This window comes from Heptranchias perlo, chromosome 26, assembly GCF_035084215.1.
Source record: "Heptranchias perlo isolate sHepPer1 chromosome 26, sHepPer1.hap1, whole genome shotgun sequence".
Taxonomy (NCBI): domain Eukaryota; kingdom Metazoa; phylum Chordata; class Chondrichthyes; order Hexanchiformes; family Hexanchidae; genus Heptranchias; species Heptranchias perlo.
The window spans coordinates 31,549,729-31,555,127 of record NC_090350.1 but is presented as its reverse complement, the minus strand read 5'-3'; the positions used below and the strand labels follow the sequence as shown (position 1 = coordinate 31,555,127).

General features: G+C 41.7%; 1 pseudogene; it reads right to left on the bottom strand.

The window, feature by feature from the left end:
* Nucleotides 1–823: 823 nt before the first annotated feature.
* Nucleotides 824–918, bottom strand: LOC137343870 (U6 spliceosomal RNA; annotated as a pseudogene).
* Between the last annotated feature and the right edge of the window lie 4,481 nt (nt 919–5,399).

The following is a 5,399-nucleotide window of genomic DNA, read 5'->3' as shown; positions in this document are numbered from 1 at the left end:
AAGCAAAGGGCCTCAAATTCTTCCTTGATACTGGGGAATGCATCGATCATTATTTGACATTGCAGCCTATAAGTAGTACTTTGAATTCATATTATTGAGTTGGCAATCTCCAAAGCATTCCTAGAATTTCTTCAAAATCATCTAAAATTACACAAACATTGTGAAGGTTGGCTAGAGCTATCTGTATAACAAAAACACACCTGCACACCTCATTAGAGGGTCACGGTGTCTTAGTATTCAGCTTTACTGCTTCAGATTAAGTGGGCAATAGATTTTCTGACTGTGCTCTCAACCAGGAGCATTGTCTGGTTTCTTACACATTAAAAGCAAGACTCCAATACACACAAAGAGAGCCATACTACATTGTGAGACCCATGACGTGAAATCCCAATACACACAGAAAGCAAGACCCGTACACAATTAGCAAGACCCCGCCCCCCCCATTATCTTCCTCTCCAAAGGCATGAAAATTTGGAAGCTTCAGCTCTTTAAAATACCTGGGCCTACAGGACTGGTAAATGCTGCTTTCTGATTGATTAAAATTTACTGCAGGCCCTGTATTGGGCACCCCTGATTTAGGGTACACTTTCTTCCAGTGTTCTTTTTCTGAAAATGTACTACTTCATATTTCTTTGCATTGAACTGCATCTGCCATCTATTTGCTCACTTTATTAACATGTCTGTCCTCCTGCAATCATTTTCATTGTTCCTCACAATTTGCCATGCCCCCTAATTTGATATCAGCAAACTTTGATCTCATTGCTCTCGTGCATATGTCCAAATCATTTTTGTAAAACAAAATAAGTCCCAGCACAGTTCCCTGAGGAACACTATCAAGGATTTGCATATTATCCTTATGCAGGACCGATGCTAATCTCTGTATCATTCCCGTTTAAGTAGATGTGCCAAAGTGAGCACAACTGCAGTGAGGTACATATTGCAATATTACCACTTGTTAGGTCGTTACTGCAATTTTGTCAAGAAGCGATTCCAAATTGGCCACTTTAAATATGGGCTGTGTATATGTAGATGAAGAAGGACAGTGGTTTTTTTTATTCGTTCATGGGATGTGGGCGTCGCTGGCAAGGCCAGCATTTATTGCCCATCCCTAATTGCCTTTGAGAGGTGGTGGTGAGCCGCCTTCTTGAACCGCTGCAGTCCGTGTGGTGAAGGTTCTCCCACAGCGGTGTTAGGTAGGGAGTTCCAGGAATTTGACCCAGCGACGAAGGAACGGCGATATATTTCCAAATCGGGATGGAGTGTGACTTGGAGGGGAATGTGCAGGTGGTGTTGTTCCCATGTGTCTGCTGCTCTTGTCCTTCCAGGTGGTAGAGGTCACAGGTTTAGGAGGTGCTGTTGAAGAAGCCTTGGCGAGTTGCTGCAGTGCATCCTGTGGATGGTGCACACTGCAGCCACGGCGCGCCGGTGGTGAAGGGAGTGAATGTTTAGGGTGGTGGATGGGGTGCCAATCAAGCGGGCTGCTTTGTCCTGGAAGGTGTCGAGCTTCTTGAGTGTTGTTGGAGCTGCACTCATCCAGGCAAGTGGAGAGTATTCCATCACACTCCTGACCTGTGCCTTGTACTTGGTGGTAAGGCTTTGGGGAGTCAGGAGGTAAGTCACTCGCCGCAGAATACCCAGCCTCTGACCTGCTCTTGTAGCCTTAGTATTTATGTGGCTGGTCCAGTTAAGTTTCTGGTCAATGGTGACCCCCAGGATGTTGATGGTGGGGGATTCAGCGATTGTAATGCCATTGAATGTCAAGGGGATGTGGTTGGACTCTCTCTTGTTGGAGATGGTCATTGCCTGGCACTTGTCTGGTGCTAAACTTATCTGTAACAAAACAGTTTTGAATCAGCACTGAAGGTTACATGGAATTCTGGTTGGAGTGAAATTATATTTAAGTTTCACCTCTGGGACCTTGGTTCAAATCCTGCCTGACCTATGGGATGAAAGTCTCTTCTGTCAGCTGGCTGTAAGAGACTGATGTGAAATGAGTTTGGAAATTCTCAATTCAGTTCCTAGTGGGCATGGGTCTACAGTAAAAAACGACCTCTCATTGGCAATCTTACTTAGAGGCAACAGAATAATTGATCTGGGAAATGTGTCACATTGATGGAGTAGGGGAGATATCTTCTGAGGTTGGGGTTCAACATTGTTGAGGTAGAATAGAGAGAGCGTAACCCTGCATCTAGCTTTGCTATACTTGACAAGGGTGTGCTTAATGTTGACACCAGCTCCCTGAAATGGGAAGAGTTCCATTCTCCAAAACTAAAATCCCTTTATCTTGATGAGCACAGAAATGCTGTTTTCCATTCCCAAAGCATTCACTTATATGTTGCATTTGTCCCAGGTGTGTTTCATTTGAAAACTGGTGCTCGGCAGCATTCTTCATTGTTTGAACAGTAGATGCAGGAATATGAGTTAGCACCTTGTATCTTTTCAAGTGATTCCTGACCTCCACTTAACAGCATGCTCTTAAAATGTTGACAACAAATGGGTCTGTTACTTAAACCCATCATTCAGTATTGAAAAATTATAAATCCTGTCAAAATTACATTAGTAGATGGCTTGGTAGGCTCTGCGTGGAGTGTCGTAAACCTATTCATCCCAAGATGGTTCCTGTTCTGTGCTGAGTTAGTTGATCTCAGCAGGGGCAGTACAGTGAGGACACTACAATCTTCAGGCTAAAGGTTGGGGGGGGGGGGTAGAATTAGTCAGGGTTCCTCCTTCTAATCGCTATCCAGTATACGTGTAGACATCAGAAGGAGTCAGGATTGGCATTGGTTGCTATGCTTCTGAACCTTGAAGAGCCCAGACTAACTGTCTGGGAGAGGAGGGGAAAACTGGATAAAAATTGTTATGCTCTCGTCAAATGGAGTATTTTGCTTGACGATGTCATAAATGTAACTGATTATGTGAGTGACTGAGATTTATATAAACATTCATAATAGTGTGTCCATTGATAGCAGAGGAACAAAAACATTTGACATTGTGAGGAATATATTTGAGATTTTAAATGTCTGACCATATGTTTCATTCCTTCACAGATGGATAAAAAATGTTTGTTGTTTACTTCATAGTTTCACTTTGAAGTAAAACTATGAAAATTTAACAATGGATCCAGTATTCTGAAAACAGCATGCAGTATCAGCACCATCATGTAAACATTTACCAGATTCATTTTAACACCCACCTACCAAATGTTGAATGATACCGTAAAAAACGTACTTTCCTTCACTGTGTACCATTTTGTGTAAGCATATTTAGAATGAACCAGTATTTCCTTTTGGCACATTTATAGCCATTAATTATTGTGTGCTTTTTTCAAACAAGTACCTCATAACTTGTTTATGCTGAGAGCCAGTGTGGTAATCTGGATAAAGCAATCAAATCTGAATTGGTAGTTTGAATAGACTATGTTGCTGCTGAGCAGCTGTTTTGCTGTATTTATTAGTTTTTATTCAGAATGTGTGCATGCATACCCAAGCAGTTTATCTGCACACATCAAACATTGCACGCATGCCTACATACATTATGCATGCGGATAATTGAAAAAATGTGCAACCTTTTGGAACTAAACAGTGGAAGGTATAACATACAGTACATGTGGAATATGGTGGGCGATATGGGGGTGTTGCACTGAGCAAGCAAGAGTGGGATGTACCAGCAGATATGGGGAGAATATAAATCACAAATCCACCATTGCTTTATAGAAGCATGTGTTCAAATTGACACCAGCTGAGACCCACTATTGAGTTGGGTTTTGTTAATGGAAGTGCCAGATTGAAATATATCTACATATATTGTTAAAAAGCTTGTATATAATATGCACTTCCTGTTGTCATGATTATCTCTCACACTTTTCTGTTAACATTTACCATCGTGAATTGCTGTGTTAACATTTCACATTCAATTTTGCTACATCAACTGCCAGGATGTACTTGCAGGCTTTGGTCACCAGGTGGCTCTCTGGAGCCAGTTTCTGAAGTATTTTCCCATTGCCATCTTATATATAAAATGAACTTATATTCATCATCTGACCATGGACAACATTACTGGCAATTTACTGATAGTAATACATAAAGTGATTGGCTTCTTGGATAAACTCAGGATAAATCTGTTCTCAATTGTTTCTATAAATGGACTTCAGGCTCAATGGTAGAATTCAGGCTGTACTTCACCAAATAGCACCAACAAATCAAAACAACTGTGACAGAATATAAATATCAGGAAATGAATCAAATTGCCTAAAGTTGAATATTCTACATAGGAACCATTAATGTGACATTTGGCTTAACAGTGCACAAGAAATGAGATGTGTGTATGTATGTAGTATGAGGTGGTAAGGTATGATGATTGATTTTTCCAGCATTACCTGTCCCAGTTTCTCCCTTCCCTCCTGAACCTACGCGTGGCTCCTAAGCATTAACAGCCCACCAGTATCTCACCTGGGTCTTTGCACGCGAGGCTGGACTGTGAATGTGGAGAAACTATTCAACTGTAAGGGCATCACAGGGAGTGCGGTCCTGTGCTCACCAAATGCTAACACATGTGCACTTTTCAAAATGAAGACCTTCTTACTTTCAACAATTCAGAATTTGTGTGCACGGGGGAAGGAATGCAGGCGGTGGTGATTGCTTATTTCTGTGTACTTATGTAAATGATGACCGTGACTGTTCAGCTGTCCGAATACTCACTTGTGTGTCTGTATGTAAATGGCGACTTTAATTGTTCAGCTGTCTCGCTCTTTTCTGTCACTCTTTTGGGAAGAGGCGAGTATTTGTTCTATCCTAAAATTGGCTAAATATCAGCATCTATGTTGCCAAGTGGATGTTCTTAGGCCTTTCAGAATGCGTTCCAAACCAGTTATTTGCAAACCAAAACGGAATTTAAAAAAAACTTTGTTAAAGTATCAAAACCAAGATATCCAACAAAAGCACAATATGCTGAAAATCTGATGTAAAAACAGAAAATGCTGGAAACACCCAACAGGTCAGGCAGCATCTGTGGAAATATAATATATATATTGTATGCAAGTATATAGCTATTTGCATATGTACAGTCTGACTTGTGAGTTGTTCCCTTCATTCCTCTCAGGGGTATTAAGCAGAGGTTTTTTTTGTCACAGACATTAGCACTTCCTGTGTTTGGTTGCTCACATGTTCACAGCAGGAGACCCAGTCATGAGATGGAAACCCCAAGGAACAAGATGTGGAGCCGGGAACACACATGTGTGTGTAACATGTACTGCCTGTCGAACGATCATTGAAATGGAGAACAATTGCAGACTAGAATCATTTCCATCTGTTGCGATGGGATTAATAACCCAGCGGTCATTGGCTGGCTGGCCCAGGTCATGCCCCGGCTCTGTCAGTCCGACTCGTGGCCCCTCGGATGCC